The sequence below is a fragment of the Piliocolobus tephrosceles genome, chromosome 5 (assembly GCF_002776525.5).
Source record: "Piliocolobus tephrosceles isolate RC106 chromosome 5, ASM277652v3, whole genome shotgun sequence".
Classification (NCBI taxonomy): domain Eukaryota; kingdom Metazoa; phylum Chordata; class Mammalia; order Primates; family Cercopithecidae; genus Piliocolobus; species Piliocolobus tephrosceles.
This window is the reverse complement of record NC_045438.1, coordinates 164,697,043-164,719,492: the sequence shown is the minus strand read 5'-3', so window position 1 is coordinate 164,719,492 and position 22,450 is coordinate 164,697,043. Positions and strand designations below refer to the sequence as shown.

General features: G+C 44.5%; 1 pseudogene; it reads right to left on the bottom strand.

The window, feature by feature from the left end:
• The window catches only part of LOC111548572, a 24,745-nt pseudogene extending 3,317 nt beyond the window's left edge, over nt 1–21,428 (bottom strand).
• Between the last annotated feature and the right edge of the window lie 1,022 nt (nt 21,429–22,450).

Here is a 22,450-nt window from a genome sequence, read left to right as displayed (position 1 = left end):
TTCTCCTGCCTCAGCCTCCCGAGTTGCTGGGACCACAGGTGCGTGCCATCATGCCCAGCTAATTTTTTGTATTTTTAGTAGAGACAGGGTTTCACCGTGTTAGCCAGGATGATTTCGATTTCCTGACCTCGTGATCCGCCCACCTCCGCCTCTCAAAGTGCTGGGATTACAGGCATGAGCCTTCGTGCCCAGCCCACAATAATAACTTTTAAAAGATTACAAGAAAAGAAAGGGAAAAGGCTAGAATAAACCCTATGGTGTTGGATTTATGAAGGTATCAGTATGAACTCACACTTTTTAAATACAAATATAAATAGAGGGATGAATATCAATGTGAATATGCATGGATTAGTATACATGCATTTACTTCTAGCTGTGTTTGCTTAAATGGCCTGAAAGCATTGACACCTCTGTAGCAACAAACACATCTAGTGCCCAGATCTTGGTTTCAAAATACCACTCTTCAATAAAAGAACCAAGAATCCATGGAGAAGTGGCTGATTCCAGAGCTGGGACAAGGAATATACAATTAAAAGTGCCCGGAGTGTCTTGAAATGCCAAAAAATAAGGAAATGCTCAAAAAAGGATGAGACTTCTCAAAAGGACACTGGAACTCCTTCAGGGAGCAACCAATGACCAAAGAGGAAACAATTTGAGCAACAAAATTATAACCCACAGAAGAAAGTCAATATCCAGGAACCTATACTGATAAATACATAATTAAAGGAATAAATATTAGAGAAAGAAGAGACAGCTCGTACTTACAGAATTCCAATTAGTCAATTAGAAAGAATAAAGGAAATAGAAAAACACTCTTTGTGTTTTTTTTTCTTAATTGGTACATTCATTAAAAACCTAGACTAAGCCAGGAGTGGTGGCTCACGCCTGTAATCCCAGCACTTTGGAAGGCCAAGGGGTGTGGATCACAAAGTCAGGAGATTGAGACCATCCTGGCCAACATGATGAAACCCTGTCTCTACTAAAAATACAAAAATTAGCCAGGCATGGTGGTGCACGCCTGTAGTCCCAGCTACTCAAGAGGCTGAGGTGGAAGAATTGCTTGAACCCAGGAGGCGGAGATTCCAGTGAGCTGAGATCTAAGATCATGCCACTGCACTCCAGCCTGGGCAACAGAGTGAGACTCTGTAAAAAAAAAAAAAAAAGAAAGAAAGAAAGAAAAAAGAAAAACATAGACTAATAATCCTGTGTTTAAATAGCATTGTGGTTGTGTGCTGACTTCCATAAAACATGACTAATTGTAAAGGACTCCATAAATACACTTCGTACAGAAGTAAAAAGGTAAATAGAAATGACTGACAAAACAGTGCCATTTCAGACATAGTTCCCTTAATTATTAATATATGCTAGAAAATGGAGTTTGACATTATTTACTATTATACCAACATTTACAGAGGCCAAATGTCACAAGCATAATGGCACACCCTGACCACAAGATGTCTTTTCATACTTCTCAAATAGTTTTATATTTTAGCTATAAATAGCTTTATATTTTGGCTGAGAACAAGCTTAGCTGAGCCAAACTTGTTCTTAACAAGCAGAATTTTTATACCCAACCATTAAAGAGTCTCTTACAGTTTTCTGGGCCTATTTACCTGCAGAGAGTTGTAGAAACTGTAATCAGGTTCTGCATATTATACATTCACATGTGATACTCAATCTTCATATGCTGTGCAATTCCTTTAAGATAAAAGGAATGATTTGCAGCAGGGCCACGTAGATGAGGAGGTTCCGTATGGAGGAGATCACATCCTCACACACCTTCCATTTCATCCCCTCTATATCCAGCTTCTGCACAAGGGCCTGGATCTGGAACATTGTGACTCTGACTCACCAGCCTTCAGCTGCCGCTGAAAATCACTCTTAGAACACCACAGTGATTGTTGCAGACATGATCTGCTGATGGATATCAACAAAATTGAGCCAAAGTTTCAGGGTAAATGGGATATTTGCATAGTCTCAAAGTATCTCCCCCCCCACCCTCGATTATTATTAATTACAAAGAGAAAGATACAAACTTTAGAATGGAGAGGCCCAGCAGACCTGACCTTAGCCACGCTGGCAAAGTTAATACCAGTAATGAGGCATATTGATGTCACGTACCCTTGGATATGATGGACTGAGGAGAGTGCATTGCTTCTATGATGCTCTTTTCAGAAATGCATAACCTCAAAATAATGAGGGGAAACCATAAGATGAACTCAAATTGAGGGGAAAACCTACAATTCTTCAAAATCGCCAAGGTTATAAGAAACAAAGACAGACTGAAGAGCCATCTGAGGCTGGAGGAGACCAAGGAGGCAAGGCCAAGCGCAAGGTGAAATCTTGGATTGGATCCTGGACCAGAAAAAAAAAGGCATTAGCTGGAAAACTGGGAGAATATGAAAAATGACTATTGTTTAGTATTGTGTTGTATCAATGCTAATGTCATAGTTTTGGTCCCTGAACTCTGGGTACAGAGACATAAATGTTAGGGGAGTCTGGGTGAAGGGTGCACAGGAATTCTAAGAAATATTTTTAAAACTTTTATGTAAGTCTAAAATTATTTCAAACTGAAAAGTTTTTTTTTTTATGTTGGGAACATTCTAAATCTTGTCTTCTAGCTATTTTGAAATATAGAGTTGGCCCTTGAACAAGTGTTGAGCTGTGAAGGTCCACTTGTAAGTAGGTCTTATTCCAACTCAGCCACCCCTGAGACAGCAAGACCCACTCCTCCTTGTCCTCCTCCTCCTCCTTATTGTACTCAATGTGAAGACGACAAGGGTCAAGACCTTACTGATAGTCCATTTCCTCTTAATAAATAGTCAATATATTTTTTCTTCCATATGGTTTTCTTTGTTTTAGAAGCAGGGTCTTACTCTGTTGCCCAAGCTCGAGTGCAGTGGTGTGATCATAGCTCACTGCAGCTTCAAACTCCCGGCCTCAAGTGATCCTCTCACCTCAGCCTCTCAAGCAGTTAGAACTACAGGTGCATGCCACCACACCCAGCTAATTTATTTTAATTTTTGTAGAGTTTGGGTCTTGCTACGTTGCCCAGGCTGGCCTTAAACTCTTGGTCTCAAGTGATCCTCCCACCCCAGCTTCCTAAGGTGTTGGGATTAAAGGTATGAGTCGCTGTGCCCCACCCTTCTCATTTTCTTAATAACATTTTCTTTTTTCTAGCTCACTTTATTGTAAGAATACAGTACATAGTACATAGATGAAATATGTGTTAATTGACTATTTACATTATCAATAGAACTTCTTGTGAACAGTAGGCTATTGGTCGTTAAGTTTCAGGGAAGTCAAAAGTTATTCACAGATTTTCAACTGCACGAGGGGGTTGGCCCTCCCCCTACTCCCACGTCGTCCAAAGGTCGACTGTACCATAAATTCTTGTTAACTATACTCACCCTACTGTGCTATCAAACCTAGAATCTATTCCTTTTGCCTAACTGTATTTTGTACCCAATGTTCCCAGCACAAATGTGATAAATGTTTGAGGTGATGAATATTCCAATTACCCTGATTTGATCATTACACACTGTATGCATGTATCAAAAAAACCTCATGTATCCTATGAATACATGCAACAATTATGCATCAATTTCAAAATCATCTTTTTAAGGGAGGCAGAGTTTGTGGTTGTGAGGAAACTTCTGGTAGTGTGGAGCTAACCATGGGCGTTTAGGCTGCCGGTGGGAGGATGCACTGTGGCTGTGGGCTTCTCCTGCAGCTGGATGCCCAGGCAGAGGGACAGTGAGGAGTTATAAAGGGAAGAGCACTCATTAATACAGGATGAGTGAAAGAGCTGTGGGATTGAAAAGACTCATTTGAGGTGTTAAAACTGAACGTGAAAATGGAGATACATGATGAAGCTTCCGCAAATCCCACAATCTCCAAAAGGCCAGGTGGGGAGTGGGAGAGCAGGGAACCAGGGGAGAAAGAAAAGTGGAGGAGCGCATTTAGGAACACTGAAGGCTAAGTGATTAGAAAGAGCTCTTCCAGCCTGGGGAAAGGAAAGGGGGCCAAAGGATACTTTGAGAAAATGTGATTCAACTCATCAGTCATTACTCAATTATGGATGATCAGATAGAGACTGTAAGGTAACTGTTTCAATTTTAGTGTTCAAATATTTTAAATCTTGCTCTAAATTGAATATTACATTAAAATTTTTTTTTAGTTTTGTATATTTATAGACATTTTTAAAATGTCTGTAGATAGTTGGTGCTCCTTCTAACCTCAGCAAAATAGGGACCCTCCCTGCATGATGGAGAGAGGGACCAAAAGGAAAACTCAAACAAAGACCCTCGATTCACAGAAACGGCGTGTCTTTTTTCTCTGGAATAAAATAAGTATTTCATGGGCCCATGAAATGCAAGCAGGCTTCTGATGATTGTGGAATGGAATCTTATGCAAAAAAAAAAAAAGAAGAAAAGAAAACAACAAAGCCTTTCCCTGCAGCCAGCCAGTGTTTAGGCAGCACCTGCCACACACCCAGGACTGGGACAGCTGCCTTGGAGAATACGCAGATGGTGAGTTTTGCTCACCAGAAATCATGAATAAGAATTTCTTGGAGAAAAGCTTTCAGTGCTACTGAAGGCCTGAACATCCCAGAGAGCTTCCGCCACAGAGCCAGCCGCAGAAGCCCTGACGGTCCCCTCCAGTAGGGGAGAGATAGGCGGTGAGATGGGAGAGAAGCAAGAAGGGAATGAGGGGAGCAGGGAGGCAGTGGGAAATCAGGGGATGGGGAAGAGGGAGAGATGCAGGGGCTGCCTCAGCCCCGGTATGGAACTTCGGAGGAGAGTGACATCCAGAGAAGGTTCTGAGATGCTTATTTGGTGGCACTCTATGCAAACCCCTTGGATGAGGACCTCACTTTTAAAAAAAGCCTACAGCACAGTTCTTCACTATTCCTCTGGGCTTATGTTCCTTTGAATTCCACTTCATGCAGAGATTGGACCTGAGCAGCACTAGCAATTCAGTGGGGTTACAAATAACGGCCTTGAAGTTTCTTCCAAATGGAATAGTCTATGATCCTTGATTATTTCTAGACAACAAAGCCAGGGCCACAGAAGCAGATAAAATAAAGAATCAAGACCTGTACTGAACACTTAGAACCCCTACGTTCTGCTCTAGAGAGGGGAAGTACTGAGTGCTCTGAATTTGTTCCGTCTCCCATTGCCACACAGGACGCAATCATCCTCCCACCTCATGCTTTGATGTTTTCATGACTAGACATCAGTTTTTTCTTTGACTTGACCATGAGCAGGGGATGATGGAAACATGAACTGAGGCTTTCAGGTGTTAATCAATTTCTTTTAGAGAGCCTGGATTCCTCCCTTCGGAGCCCCTCCTCTTTCCCTTCTCAGGTCTAGTGATGCTCAGTAGGGACTAGGGTTTTTCTTCCTACTCCCCTATCTACTGGGCACCAGCACTCTAACAAAAAAAATTTTTAAGCACTTCTCAGACTGCTAAACATGAGAGAGACAAATCTTACCACATTTTGTATTTCTGGCCCTTTTTCCTCAACTTAGCACTGAGTTCACACCCCCCCCCCCCCCGCCCCACTGCAGTTGAATGTTGAGTCATCCACTCCACTCATGCCCTTTTCCCAGACTTCATAAGACTCATGTTTCAGAGAAGCTTCCATGGAGCCAGAGCAGGCCTAGGTGATTCTACAAATCTTCCCAGTGGTGCCTTCCCAGCAGTTACTGAGATGATGTGAGAGACATGCTGGAAACATTTAAGACCATAGAGCATGTAAGGCCTTCTACAATCTGTCCCAATATACCTTTGCAGTCTTTAATTTTCCCCACTGACAGAGCAGGAGCATGGCCATCTTGGACAAGCACCACCATTTTAAAGTTACCCTTGATCAAAAACCACCTAAATCCAAAAGGCATCAGCCTAATGGCTAAGGTCAGCATGACCATAAACCACAAATGACATCTCTGACCAGAAACATTCCAACCCTAAGATAAATCCCTCCCTGACCAGAGACATGCCAGCCCTGAGATAATCTCCCCTCCTGCTGGAGAGATGTCAGCCCCAAGATAACCTCTCCTCCAACCAGAGACATTCCAACCCCACAATAAACTTCTCCACACAGAAACATTCCAAGCCTGTGATAAGCTCTTTCACCCTAAATCCAATGAATACTCCTAGTCTGTAAGAGGGAGTGCTCCTGACCAAAATCAGCCAGATGCCCCTCTCAAGTTTATTCTCCAAAATAAACCTGTCTTTGACTGTTGAGCTGCTTTTTGGGTTTCTTTTCTCTTTCTTTAACTCTTACACCCATTATTCATATATATAACTCTTACACCCATTATTCATATATAGAATATATACAAATCACATCTATCAACCAAAGCAAATACTACTTGCCAAGAATTGAGCTACATGCTAAGGTTACAGTGGAGCAAAAACAACAAAGTCCCTTCCTTCTTGAAGCTTATAGTCTATTGGATAAATACATATTAAATATTTAACTGTAAAAGCAATATATTTCAGCTGTGAAAAGTGCTGTAAGAACTGTAATATAATTTTAAAATACATATATAGCCTTTCTCCTCAGTTGGTACACAGCTTCAAAAACCCTTGGAGTTTTCTGAATGATAAGAATGTCTTTGTGATGCTAATGAGGTCATGCCCAGTGGGCCTCTACATAGCCTCAGTATGGGGGCTGGCCACCAGAAAGACTAACCATGTGATTATAGGGTTGCACTTTCAGCTACCCAACTTCCAGGGAATGGAGGCCTCAAGAGCGAATTCAACTATGTGGCCAATTATTCAATCTATCATGCTTATATAATTAAACACCAATAAAAACTCTAGACACCAAAGCTCATTGGAACTTTCTGGTTGGTGAAGATGGTATTGAATGAATGGGCTTGCTGCTTGACACACATAGAAGCCAATACTATGGCACTAGCTTTTGAGAGAAGAAAAGCTTTATTGTAAGACCAGCCAGCAAGGAGACAGGAGATGCAGTTCATATCTATCTCACTGATTTGGGATCTGGGGCAAGTTTGAAGGGTTGAGAGGGCAAGAGAAAGGATTTAGGAATGTTGACTTGGCAGAGTATGATGGGAGAGCTTCAAACGAACCATTAACAGTAAGGATTTTAGCCCCAGATCTTCTGGGCCAACAGATCCCTTTTGAAAGAGTTCCAGCATTCAGGTTCCAGTCATTTCCCAGTCTTTTGATTCCCCAGAGAGGAATCCTTGTACCAGGTGTTGTTAAAGGTCAAACCTTTTTCTATTGCACATCCCTGGCCTACATGACTTTCACTCCGTTATGCCTACAAGGTGACTTGACGTCCTGTTATTAACAGAATAGGCCTAGTTTGGACTGGTCCTGTGGTCACAAACACAGTAATGTGCTGGGAGGAAGAAATACCTGGATTCCATGAGGAGAGGGCTTGGGTGCTCTGTGTCCTCTCCACCCCATCCTATGTATCTTTATTTGGCTGTTCCTCATCAGTATCTTTTGCAATAAAACTATAATTATAAGCACAGTGCTTTCCTGGTTTCTGTGAGTCACTCTAGTGAAATTTTGAGACTGAGTTGGGGATTGTGGGAACCCCTGAATTTGTAGCCAAGTCAGATAGAAGTGCAATTGGCCTGGGATCTCCAAAGTGCACCTGTCATCTGAAAGGGGTACATTCTTATTGGGGTTGAGCCCTTTAATTTGGGGGCTCTGCACTAACTTTAGATAGTATCAGAATTGAACTGAATTGCTGAACACCCAGCTGGTGTCAGAGCATTGGTGCCAGAATGTAAGCGCATATAACAAGGGGGCTGTCCAGACGGAGGGATCAGGGAAGGCTTGAGGAGTGGCATTTAGGCTGAGACCCACTGATGAGCTTGAGAGGTTGAAGAATACATTTCTCTTCCATCCCCTTCATACCTCTTCATTCCTGGTCTTGCACTTGGAATTCCCCTTGCCTCAGTCTACCTAACTTCTACCCATCCCTCCGGATCCAGCTTAAACCCACATCCCTATGCCTTCCCAGCCCAGGTTGAGCCCCAGGGTTCCCATCCTCACTTCCGCTACCACGACTTTTTTGTCTGCTTCACCCACTTTGAGACGCATGGATTGTTGTTCTTTTGCTGTATCCATTTCGTCCAAAAAGTAAGCAACTTGGATTCAAAGTCCATGACTTCCACACCATAATAATAATGAAGTTACAGTCACACACAGAGCTAGCAGCTACTGTGCGGCTTAACTTGCAGCAGGTCCTATCCTACCCCCTTCCCATGGGTTGCCTCCTCTAACTCCTGCAATAAATTTATGAGGTGGCCATTATTATCCCCATTTCAGAGGTAAGGAAACTGAGGCCAGGAGAGGCTAAATAACAGATTTCCATAGCTAGGGAAGAGAAAAGCTTTAATACTAGGGGCCTATTCATGTTTTTTACGAGATGAGGGACTCTGCAGTTGCAAGCAGAGCTAACCCCTGTTTTTATCATTTTTACAGCACTTTTCTGTATGACCAAAGTTGCGTGAAGGCGGTCCCTGAAAATCTAAAACATTTCTTTCCAGGTAACAGGTAACAAGAAAAGGAGCTATGAAATGTCAGCCCTTCTTCCAAGGGGCGAAGCCCCTGGTCCCACACCAGAAACTCTCTGGGCCTTTGCGCAGGTGTGAGTCAGCATGCACTGCACCCAGGGGCAGGGGTGAGGCACCTACACCCAGGTGCTAATGCCTTTCTTCATTGGCCACTCCTCATTCAACAACTATGCATGAAGTGCCTTCTGGATGCTAGGGACAGGAGGCCCAAACTGAATACAACACAGCCTCTGCTGTTAAGGAGCTAGCAGTCCTTAGAGAGAATGACGAGTAATGAGAGATTACAAATCCAGTGACAATCCCTTCAAGACAGCATGATGCCCATGCAGTGCCTCTGTGCAAATCAGGAAAAGGCACCCCCTCTGAGTGGACCCAGAGCTTGAAGAGCAGGACTCTCGGAGTGAAGAGCTGTCCCCCAACCCCTGCCCCCAGGGGAGCACAGGGCTGACTGTCAGCCTCCTCAGCCCCCTTGGTCCCCACCTGCAAAGCACTGGTTTGGCAGAAGTGAGGGAGGTACCCGCACCCCTAACCTAGATTGGCCAAAATGGTCTGGGAGGGATAAGAGAGTGAGGAAGTTAAGAATGGAGCCCTGGAATCGGAGCCAGACTCAGGCTCAAATCCTCCCACCTACATGATCTCCAGCAAGCAAATTCACCACCGAGCTCAATTTCTTCATTTAAAAATGAAAAAGTAGAAGAAGGTGATGATGATGTTGATGTTGCCCAACTCATGGGTTATTCTGAAGATTAAAAGAGAAAATGTGTGTATAGTTCTCGACACAGTATGCTCTTAATAAACATTAGTTCTTGTTGTTTTTAATGAGCTGAGACCTTGAAGGATCAATAACACAGGGAGCACGCATGGGGAGAGAAGGGGGCTCGAGTGTAAAGGGAATCTGAGCTGCTAAGGTGGGCCCCTTCCTGGCCCTGCCATCAGCCGCAGCTTTCCCTGACCAACTTCTGCAAGTTCCTCCCGTGTACCCCAGGCCTTCCAGTGTTACAGTAGGTAGCTAGCCAGGCATGAGCAAGGCAGGAGAAGGCTCCCCAACACCTGCCCACCAGAAATGTCAGGGGACCATCAGGTATGGTTTGGCAGTTGCCACACTGCCTCTCTAAAAATGAGAACTGGTAGACAGCACCAGGAAAGGCAATTTCCTGATGGCCCACAGCTGTCACACTAAGTTGATAATTGGTTGCAGGCACCAGGGAAAGGCAATTTCCCAGTATATAAAAACACTTGAAATTGGGAGTCAGAAGCTTCCAGTAAAATCTCATGAATCCGGGAGTGAGCTTAGACATGCGCATTAAGAGACATGACCTTCAGGGGCATTCCACCGGAAAGGTGAGAAAGACTCAGATGAGCAGGTGTACAACTCTAGTCAACACACTCACGTGCTCACCTCCCAAGCATAAAGAGGGCGCCGCGTGCAGGCAGCTCACACTAAGAGAAAAATGAAGGGAAAGGGTCGCAAGATGCTGGAAAGGGGCTAGCATATAAAGTCCCAGGATCAAGGTTAAATGGGGCACTTGACTTCCAAGTCGCCTGCTTGGGTCTCTTCCAAGTGTACTTTCCTTTCTTTCCTGCTCTAAAGCTTTTAAATAAACTTCCACTGTGCTCTGAAACTTGCCTCGGTCTCTTTTATCTGCCTTATGCCCCTCAGTCAAATTCTTTTTTCTGAGGAGGCGAGAGTTGAGGCTGCTGCAGACCCATATGGATTCTCCACCAGTAACTTGGATATTCGCCACCCCAACACGAGGAAGGGACCTGCTGTCTTGTCTTCCAAGGATTTCTGCAAGGCTGATCCATCTTCCTCCCAATTCCCAGCATAAAGATGTTCCATGCATTCTTAAGGTCTGCAATACCCGAGGATTGAACTCAGCCAGCCCCATTGTGAGAGGCGAGAGGAGCAGAGCCCGGGGGCAGCTGGGCAGAGACAGCTCACTTCTACTTCTTCACTTCTACTTTTTCCTCTTGGCCACCAGTCTCCTCCTACTTTAGGGCAGTAAGAACTCCTTCCAGGCTCCTTCCAGTGCATTTTTCTGAATTAAAATTCAGAAAAACACTCTGATACATCTGCTGAGTGTGTGTGCTTGTGTGTATGTGTGTGTGTGTCTGTGTGCACATCTGTGAGTACGTGTTTCTGGGAGTGTGCTTGCGTGTGCCTATCTTGTGTATATATCTGTGTGTGTGTGTGTACATCTGTGTCAGTGTGTGTGTATCTGTGTGTCTTAGTATGTGTGTCTCTGTGTGTCTGAGTGTGTCTCTGTGTATGTACATAGAAAGCACAGGGTCAGAAATGAGGCAGGAGTCATTTATTTAAACACACACTTTTCTCCATTAATCTCAGGGTTAGTCGGTTTGCAGGCAGGAAGCGGGTGACTGAGTGGACCCAAAATAAACCCTTGCACACACAGCAAAATGATTTGCAACAAGGGTACCAAATCATTCAATGGAAAGAGGGCAGTCTTTTTACCAAATAATGCTGAGAAAACTGGATATTCATATGCTGAAGAATAAATTTGAATGCTTTCCTTACATGATATACAAAAATTAACTCAAAATGGATCGGAAACATAAATATTAAAGTTAAAACTATAAAAAATCTACAGGAAAATATGGGAGAAAAGCTTCACAACACTGGCTTTGGCAATGATTTCTTGGGTATGACAACAAAAGTGCAAGTGACAGAAGGAAAAATAGATCACTTGGACTTAAACAAGATTAAAAACTGTTGTCCATCAAAGGACACAGTGAAAGGGCAACCCATGGAATGGGAGAAAAAACTGCCAACCAAAAATATATAGAGCACTCCCACAATGCAACGCAAAAAATCCAAGCAACCCAATTCAAACATGGGCAAAGAACTTGCATAGACATTTCTCCAAAGAAGACACACAAATGGCCAATAAACACATGAAAAGAAGCGCTCGGCATCACTATCATTAGGAAGAGGCAAATCAAAATGCAAGTCAAATCCATAATAAGCTATCACTTTATACCCATTAGGGTGGCTATTATTTAAACACAAACAAACAAAATGGAAAACAGCAAGTGCTGGCGAGGATGTAGAGAAATTGGAACCCTGGCGGATTACTAGCGGGAGTGTAAAATGGTGCCGTTGCTGAGAAAAACAGTTTGGCAGTTCCTCAAAAGTTAAACATAGAGTTACCACGTAATCCAGCAATTCCACTTGTGGGTATACACCCAAAAGAATTGAAAGGAGGGGCTCAGATAGATACTTTGTTCATAGCAGCTTTATTCACAACAGCTGAAAAGTGGAAACCCAACTATTCATCCGTGGAGGAGTAAACAAAATGGAGTATATTCACACAATGGAATACGATTCAGCCTCAAAAAGGAAGGAAATCCTGTCACATGCCACAACACGAGGGAAACTTGAGTACCTTATGCTAAACAAGCCAGTCCCTGGAGAGACAAATACCATGTGATTGCACTCGTATGACGTACCCAGAGGAGTCAGACTCGCAGAGACAGAAAATAGAAGATGGATTGCCAGGAGCTGGGGGAGGAGAATTGGGAGTTAGCGTTTCAGGGGTGCAGAGTTTCAGTTTGGGAAGATGGAAAAGTTCCAGAGATGGATGGTGGCAATTGTTGCATAACATTATAAATGTACTTAAATACTACTGGACTTTACACTTAAAAAGGGTTTAAATGATTAATTTTATCTATATTTTACAATTATATATACACGTATGTATATATTATACATATATGTGTATTTGTACATATATATGTCTGTGTATATATATACATTATACACATATATATGTCTGTGTATATATGTACTGTATATACATTATACACATGTCTGTGTATATATACTATATATACTATATATGTATATATACACATATATACATGTGTATACATGTAGGTATACTTTTGTGCATATATACAAATGTATACACATTTGTATATACACATATATATATGGTCTGATTTTTTTCTTTTATAGGTTGCACAGTTTCATATCATTAGAATCCAGCTTGTGGCCACGGGAGTGCGTGTCCAAGGCCAGCAGAAGGCAGTGTGTTTGGAGGGCTAGAGCGCAAGGCACTAAGGCTGCACTGTTAGCATGCCTGCAAGTGAGGAGGCACCATGAGGAACTATGAGGCCCTGGATGATGGGATGGAGGGTGGAGGAGCTGGAGCCTCAGAGATACTGGTGCTTGGGCAGGAGAGAGCTTTTGGTCTGCAAGTGGTAATGCACAGACCTTGGAGGACATGGAAAATTAGCGGTCTCTCCTGGAAGCGGTGAAAGGACAGTGGGGTCCCCGGAGCCAGCCGGGCTCTGCCAGGGTGAGGAGGTGACGTGGGGCAGCAGAGCGTTCAGAGGCCCCAGACAGGCTACTCCCGCCATCCAGGTGGGACATCTCCAAGGACTCCACATTGGTCTGGAGCCTGGGCTCCCTTTCCTTGGCTCTGCTGATTTTCAATTTCATGCACTCCTTGCTGGGATGAGAATTTATGCCAAAGATCTGCTTCATGACTACTACCGAACACATTTCACAACGAGTGACCAAGAAGCAAACACAAAAGCAACCTTGGCAGAGCCATCATCAATTCAAGATCAACATAGCCTGGCCTCGGAGCCCAGCCACACCCCAGGGACAAGCCCTAACAATGCTTCTCCTCCTGGTCCAGAAGGTGTTAGAGAAGTCACTCCTGAAACCCACAGAGTACAGCCTGGAAGTCAAGGGTAAGTCAGGACTGAAGAAACCCCTCGCCCAGGCATGTGTTAAATTAAACTGGGCAGAGCAGGAGGTCCTGTCTCTGCCAAACTCTGTCCACACGGGCTCTTGTTTTACTGGTGAACCCACACGCTGCACCCCCTGATTCATCAGCTTGAATAATTAATCTATCCGTATGAACAATTAAGGCTCAGTTGAGACCTATCTCTGAGAAATCCTGTAGTCATGTGGCTTGTTCATGCAGTGTGAGGAAGGAACCAGTAATTTTTTGACAAAGGTAGGTACAGTAGAAAACGCACACCCTGGTACCCAGTCCCACCAAGAGCTGTTGAGGCAGTAGCCATCTGCCACCTACTCATTTGCTCAATAACACAATTCCACCTCTTTATCATTCACAGGCCAGTCCTGGGCTATGTGGGGCTTCTGGCTTCCTGGATCCCAACTGCTGCAAAATCATCTAAATTCCACCTTTTTCAAGAAAAGCAAAATTTGAGAGGACTTTAATAAGGAGGAGGTGGACACTCAAAGTCCTTGGACAAAAGAAAAGACCTATTATGAGCCAGCCAACATGGCACTTCACACTCATTGTTTGTTCTTTATAATGCACTCTTTTGTTTTTTTCTTTGACAGGGTCTTACACTGTCACCGAGGTTGGAGTGCAGTGTGCAGTGGTGCAATCATAGGTCTCTGCATCCTTGATCTCCTGGGCTCAAGTAATCCTCCAGCCTCCTGAGTAGCTAGGACTACAATGTGTATCACTGCCCTTGGATACTTTTAAAAAACGTTTTATACAGATGGGGGTCCCACTATGTTGCCCAGGTTCGTCTCAAACCTCTGGCCTCAAGCCATCCCCCAGCCCTGGCATCCCAAACTGCTGGAATTGCAGGCCTGAGCCACTGTGCCCAGCCTCACTCACTCTTCTTGACCAATATAGGGAAGCAGGTAGTAAACTGAAGTGTCACCATGCTTGGGCCAGATTCCTTCTTGCCTCAGGGCCTTTGCACATGCTGTTCTCTCTCTGGCTGCTCTTCTCTACGTCCCACCCCCTCGCTTATCCTCCTTCCACATTTCAGCACTCAGTTAAGTCACTCACTCATGAAAGCCCCCGTGGACCTGCAGCCACATGGGTTTCTCCATGGTACATGCACTTACCTGGTCGCAATCCCTGTTGTAACTAACCACTGCATTGCATGTCATTCCAGCTAGAATGTAAACTCCTTCAGGGTCAGGACCCTCATCTGCCTTGTCTATAGCCCCAGAGCCCATGCAGAGTATCCGCCCTTCACCTGCTTGTGAGACCAGTGATTGAATGCAGGCAGAAGGAGAATTTAAACCCATGTCTCTCAGACTTAAAGCCCAAATCCTTTTAATCACACCAAATTCCAGCAGAAGGAAGACAGTGGAGGCGGATGGACTTTGAGGTCATGATCACAGCTATCCAGTGGTTTTACAGAAACTAAAATCTCTGCACCTCCTTGAAAACTCCCAAAAACTTCAAGCAGGAGACGGTATGGTAGGCCGGGGGCTTCCCTCACATGCTTGGCTTTCCATCAAGTCCGCTCATAGAGGAAACTGGATTCTAACAAGTCCGCTTAGTCCTGAAGCTAAGCTTGTCATTTCATCACAGCTTTGCTAAGACAATTCAGGGTCCATATTCAACATTTTCAGGGTCGACTTCTGGGTAGGACCAGGCATTTTCCCTTATTGTGACCCTGAATCCCCGACCCTTCCTCTGCCCACAGGCTGAGTGCTGCAATCCCACCATCAGAGCCTGCTCTCTTGGTTTGAGATTTTGACCCCTAACAATGTTTTTAATACCCGGGGAAGAGACGACTGCTTGTACTATAATCAGGCATTCATACCTCAAGGCCAACAAACAGTGCGACAGCAGATTCACTGAGTTAAAGGCAGCGAGGAGCTGGGCTGTGCAGTCATTCTGTGTGTGAGTGCCTGTGTCTGGGGGACGAGGGGCCGGGCGGCATCTCAGCTCCTCCAACAGGGACAGACAGCAGGGCCAACACCCATCAGGGAGGCTGAAATTCTACAGCATGCCGCAGGGCCTGTCTTCCACAAGCGTGGACAGTGATGCACAAAAGCTGGTTACTTTCAAAACAAACTCTGATCTTCAGCTGCTTTCTTCACCCTGTTTCTCTCCGTCCCGGTCCTACGGTACATTCTTCAGATCCGTGCTGAGCATTTTCATCTGAATTAGCCATGAAGAGATGAGAAAAGTCTTACTGAGTCTGAGCAATGACCCGTCCAGCTCACAGCACCACCAGAGAGCACAGGACGCCCACGGGAGGGCAGGGTCTGCTCCAACCTGAGAAACCAACAGGCCCTGGCTTTCCCTCTGAACCCAGTCATACACACGCAAGCTTTGAATCACGCAAACCCCTCTTACACCCACTTAGAAATATAAATTGGTATATATTAATACGAACAGCTTGCTTCATCTGTAAGGAAACAAATACAAGTTTTTCTAGACCAAACTCTAATATAGATTGCTCCAAAAATAGATCTCTAGTAACAGGCTCTATCTTTGGTGGGCCACGTATCCTAGACACTGTGCTAACAGATTTATATCCTTTATCTCATTTAATTCCCATAATGACCCAGACAAGTAGTTATTCTCTCTGTCTTCAGTTGAGTAAACTGAGGCTGAGAGGTCATGTGACTGGCTCAGAGTTACATGGCTGTTTAGTGGTTTAGCCAGGTTTGAACTTGGGTCAGTTTGATTCCAAAGACTGTACAATGACTGTGCTCTAGTGCCACCTTTGTGACTTACCACAGCAGCTCTGACACTTATTAATGCATAACTATAGGCCAGGTGCGGTGGCTCACACCTGTAATCCCAGCACTTTGGGAGTGTGAGGTGGATCACCTGAGGTCAGGAGTTCAAGACCAGCCTGGCCAATATGGTGAAACTCCATTTCTACTAAAAATACAAAAAATTAGCCAGGCGCGGTGGCTCATGCTTATAATCGTAGAACTTTGGGAGGCCGAGGCGAGCAAATCACCTGAGGTTAGGAGTTCAAGACCAGCCTGGCCAGCACGGTAAAACCTTGTCTCTACTAAAAACACAAAAAGGGTGGGCATGGTGGTGGGCAACTGTAACCCCAGTTACTCAGGAGGCTGAGGCAGGAGAATCACTTGAACCCAGGAGGTGGCAGTTTCAGTGAGCCGAGATCACACCACTGCACTCCAGCCTGGGCGACAAGAGCGAAACTTTGTCTCAAAAAATAATAATAATAATAAATAAAAATGAATAAATAAGCACATAACTATAAGGGAATAATTACAGCAATAATTACTTCACTGCTGAAGTATAGTAACAATTACTAATAGCAAGCAAGTAACAACAGAATGGCACTTGGACCTATCTGGATGAGAGAATCAGGGAAGGGAGTGAAGGCAGTCAATCATGGTTGCCAAGAGCAGCTTGAGCACTTTGTGTATGAGAAGGAAAACAGCCAGGCTTGCTAAAGAATTGGGGGTACTCCCGCCAACCTACCAAGGAAACCATAATCTAGGTCCTGCTCAATGTCCGTTTTTCAGATTAATTATCAAGAAGATAATAAAGTCAATGATAAACTCTAATCAAGCCTGTTAGATGCGCATGGGGGCATGTGCCTGTAGTCCCAGCTACTCACAAGACTGAGGTGGGAAGATCGCTTGAGCCAAGGAGGTTAAGGCTGCAGTGAACTGTGATGGTACCACTGCACTCCAGCCTGGGCCACAGAGAGACACTGTCTCTTAAAAAAAATTGTGAAAATATAACTTTGTAGAGATGTCCCAGTCAATTCATCTCCAAAACTGGCTTCTAGCTCACTGTAATAGAGCCAGCCACACAGAAAGGGTGGTGTGGGTTCTGAGATCTCTGTGTGCGTGTGTGTGTGTGTGTGTGTTACAGAGAGACGGGCAGGGGGGAGAGACAGACAGAGAGAGAGACAGAGAGACAGAGAGACAGAGAGACAGAGAGAGGCAGAGAGAGAGAGAGAAGGGAGGTACAGGTTTGTAAACCCAACATATGAAGTAATGAATCCATCAGGAGCCCCGCTCCTGGTTATGCCACATTGTACCTGATGGATGACGGGGCACTGGTTCTGGGGGCCATGGGCTTGGAGGGGGCACACACTCCAGCATGAAATATGGGAGCAGGATCCCTGGCAGAAGAAAGGCTGGGCATCAGGGCTCCACACAGAACAAGGTGGGTCCAGGCCAGGCTCTACCCATCAGGTGCCCAGCTGCTCCAGCAAAGCCAGTCCGAAGTCCAGCCTCCCCATGGGCACAGGGCAGGGGCAGAGCAGAGCCAGTGCCCCCCAGGCCTGTGTGGCTTCTGGGGATCCAGACCACAGCCCACCTGCTCAGTGGGGGAGCTCCTGCCATCTGGCTGCTGCCCGTTGGATGAGCTGGGATCTTCCAAACCTCAACTGCCACCTTGCTTCTGATGAGCCCAGAAACCAAACACCCTGTCCTCCACGGTCCCCAGGGGAGCATGGCAGGGCCCCCCCTTATCCTTGGGTGCTGGCCCCAAATGTGTTCCTTGAACAAATAAGCCAGACCCAGAGAACCTGTCGTGTACACTTCCTTATTCTTTCTTCTTTTCTTTCTGGTGAGCTGGAGGAGAAATCCCAATGAAGGAGAAAAGCAAATACCCTCTCACGGCCGCCCCAGGACTACTGAAAATCAAGCTGGGAAAGAATGAAGGGGTCATTTCCAGAGAAAATCCAGACTCCCTGGGGTACCCTGGGTGCTTCGGGAAAAGGCGTTAGCCTGTTCCAGACACAATGACACACTCGCTCAACGTGTGGTTGTTTCTCGCCTTCTGTGTGCAAGGCATCTTTTCAGAGTGGGAATGCTGACACTGAGCAGGACACACCAGGCTCTGATCTCATTTAATAAGATCCAAGGGCCCCTGAAGGAGTTCCTGGGACTTTAAGCTGCTCAGCTCTTGTCTGGATGCCAATCACATGTCAAAGGAGTTTAGCTTAGAGAAAGAAGTTTCCAGGCCACATAACTCTAACTCTCAAATTGGAGTTGGAAGTGCGGAGTAGTCTCGGGGATAAACAGGCTGTGGATCCTGCCCCTGCAGCCAGGAGTGGATTTGAAGCTCAAACTCTCCGTGAGTTGATGCTATCTGCAGGCGAACCAGAGACTGAAATAGTCAGGGCCTCTTTCAACAGTGGTTAAGAAAATCCTCCAATGCCCCATCAGGTGGTTGGTCTTTGACGTACCTTCTTACTACCCTTGTTTTGCTGTAATTCCTTTTGTTTCTTTATTTTTCCTCCTTCCCTATCTGCTCCACCTTCTCCTCTTCCTTCTTGATACTGTGTTTTTGTGGGATTTCTTACATGTTAGCTGATGTCTATTCAGGACTGAGACAGCATCTTATGTGTCTCTGTATACACAGTGCCTTGTGCTGTGCTTGGAATGCAGTAGGTGCTCAGTAAAAGTCACTTCTCTTTCTCCTCCTCTTCCTGCCCCCTTTCAAGGGCTCTCCTTGGTTTCTCAGGCCTGCATGTGGATGACAACATCACGTCACAGAAACACTTGTGCCTCAAGGGTTGCACAGTCACTGTCACCTCTCTGCCCACACTCTCAGAGGACTAATTTCATGGAGTTTATTATAGACTTTTCTCCCCAAAATAGCAGGCTCCTGGGCTGACTCAGTCAAGTCAACTCCATTTATGAAATGAAAAATATAAATTAGATGAGAACAAGGGTCAAGAAGACTATTTTCGATGAGTCAAAATTTCTCCTCAGTCACCTAACTGTCCCAGCATGATTCTGAAGGCTGTGGCTTGGATGTGGTCTGTTTCCACTGAAACATGTTAGCAGCTGAAATCAGCAGAGATCAAACTTGTCCTGCCGGGTTGTATGGAATGCCAGAGGGATACCTGGTCAGTGAAGGAAAGAAGACAGCTTTGGAAAATAAAAATCTGTTTTTAGAGGCAGAAAGTGAGGCCATTCCACATTCCGCATAGTCCTGCACCAGTCCTCATGGCTCCATCACCATTATGAGTGGTCTCTCTACAGAAGGCAAGAGCTTCACTGTAAGGAAGCTCATATTCCAGAACTGAAACTGTTGTGATCAGCTGCTTCAAGGATCATCGCCACTTCTAGCACAGTCCCTTGCTTTATCAATAAATGGACTAGAGTGGTAACCCAAAATACTTACGACAGAGAATGAAGATTAGGCCTCTGTGGCCCACCGTGGATTGGTTGTAGTAAAGACCCGGATTTGTTCATGCCTCCCTGTATCCATGACCTTGGGTAGTGTCTTACCACACGGACACTGGACTTGACTTGCCTCAGCCAATAGGATAGTACAAATGGGATGCAGAGGCTTGAAAAGCACTTGTGCAAGGGCATTTGGTCTCTGATTGCTCTTGAACCATGAGTTGCCTTGTGAAAAAGCCTAGGCCAGCTAGATGGAGGCTGATTGATCACATGGAGCAGAAAGAAGAAAACCACCCGGCTGAGCACTCCCACCCTAGCTGTTCCTCAACAAGCCCAGCCAAGATCAGCCCAGCCTGGCCCCAAAGAGCAGAACCATCCAGCTAATCCCAATCCATATTGCAGGCCCAAAGAACCAGGAGCTGAATAAACAGCTGTTTAGCCATTCACTTTGGAGCTTGTCTCATACAGTAAAAGCTAACTGATACAAGGGCTAATTTCTTTCATGTGACAATAGAAAGAACCACTACAAATCAATCAGGATCTCTATTCTGCAAATATATTCTCATGCATAAGAAATTTTTGCATATTCAGGTGTATCCTTTGCTTCTTATTTTGCAATGGCAAAATATTTGAAGTAATCTCACTTTCCATCAATAGAGACTTAACTGTATTCACACATGCTGCTGATGGGAATGCAAACTGGTACGACTCCTGTGGAAATTTGCAACATCTACCAAATTATAATCTACCCTTGGACCCAGAAATCTACTTTGGAAGAATTGCCCTATAAATATACCCACACATGTATTGTAAAAAGGTCATTCACTGAAGAATTGTTTGTATAATCATCAATAAAACACTGGAGACAGCCCACATGTCTATCAACAGGGAACTGGTCAGGGCATGTCCATAAAGAACCATTGTACAGAAGACAACCAAGAATGAGGAAGCTCTTTAAGAACAGATAGGAAAGAGCCTTAGGATAGCTTAGGAAAAATAGCAAGGTATAGAGAAGTATACTTAAAATGCTAACTTTTATACTAAAAAGTATAGAGTGAGAATATATATTTTCCATGTATACTTATATTTGCATAAAAACTCTTGATGTATAAATAAGAAATTAATAAAAGTGGTTCCCTAGGTGGGGGCAGGGGTTCTGGGAAATGAGCGGACGACTGATAGGAGGGAGAAGGAGAAGTTTTACTATACACCTTTTTATTCCAATCATGTCTTTGCCACCCTCATCACTCCACTAAAATTGCTGTTGTGAAGGTCGACGGTGACTTCCACTGTGTTCAAATCTGGCATTCTTTCCCTATCCTCATCGTATGTATAATAACGATCTCTTATGCACTGATCCTTGGCTGTTCCTTGAAACACTTTCTTCATTTGGCTTCCAAGACTCCTCATTCTCCTCACTTTTCTCATATTCCCTGGCCCTTCTCACTCTCCTTTTATTCTTATTTTACTTATTGATTCATAGGGGTTCTTTGAATAAGAAAGAGGAGGAGGAGCTCCTTGCACAGGAAGGAAATTAGCCCTTGTATCATTAGCCCTTGTATCAGTTAGCATTTGCTGCCTAACACAAGCTCACATGTACCTCACTCTGCTCTGCTGGTACCTCTTAATGTTGGGGAGCTCTGGGGCTCAGTCCTCAGAACTCTTTTTCTTTCTATACCTGCTCTTGTGGTGATCAAGTCCATTCTCATGGCTTTACCTATTTCCTCTTCTGTTATGATCCTCCCAGATCTCCACCTCCAGATCTATTCTTTCTTCTTGGACCCGGTATTTTGGGAGGCTGAGGCAGGAGGGCTGCTTGAGCCCAAGGGTTCTAGACCAGCATGGACAACATAGCAAGACCCTGTCTTTATTAAATTTTTAAAAAAATTAGCCGAGTATGGCACACACCTGTAGTCCCAGCTACTTGAGAGGCTGAGGTGGGAGGATCACTTGGGTCCAGGAGGTCGAGGCTGCAGTGAGCCATGATCACGCCATTGCACTCCAGCCTAGGCAACAGAGGGAGATCCTGTCATTAAAAAAATAAAATCATAATAAAAGATTGCTATTTGTATGTTATGCCCCAAAATTGACACTTAATTGATTAGAATAAACGATACATTCAAATTCTTTTTGAATAGAAAGAATAGATCTTGAATCTTGGCTGTAAGACCTGTCTAAATGTACTGAAGTGTCTAAGGAAGAATGTGTTAGTCAGCCACAGTAGCATTGCCGAAGCAAACTTGTTCATTGCCCATCAAGCACCATCTGGTGGAGAGGAAATCTAGACCATCCCAACCAACTTTGAGTGTCTAATCCAGCAGTCAACCATAATAGTTCCATCCAAGTGGACACAGTTAGAGCATGGAAATATAAGTGCCCTGTCTTCCCACCATCACACTCTTCCTGGAGAAATGTTTCCCTGGTGAGCTGGGACTCTTTAAGACTAGGAAGAGGGTCCTCCCTCCTAACACACTTCTGAACATTTCAGTCACACTATAGGCAAGGCCACTCTGACATGAGAGATACTATGGCTTAGACTTCCATGGGTGAATTCGTTCCTGTTGTCTCTTCATTCAACTCAGAGATTTCCAATACACTCATTGCCTATGTCAAGTTTTTACTTGTTCATGGGGAGAAAGAAAAAGCATGGTATAGTCACTTTTAAAAATTGCTTATTGATTGATTTTTTGGGGGGGGGGGTGTGAAAGTGCCTTCTGGGAAAACTCCAAAGTCTTGGTACAATAATATTTCCAGTGGCATTAATGTAATTAATTCCCTCTATTACATTTTCTATATTAGCAGAGCCAGATTTAGATCATTATTTGACTTTTCCCACTTGTATAGAGTAAATACTGTGGCAGGACATGATTTCTAAGTATTCTGATTTTGGGGTCAGTTATTTCTATTGTAAATATATACATGGGCAGCTGTTTTGGTGTTTGGACATCTACCTCAAGACTGTTTAATATGAGACAAGTTTGCTCTCAAG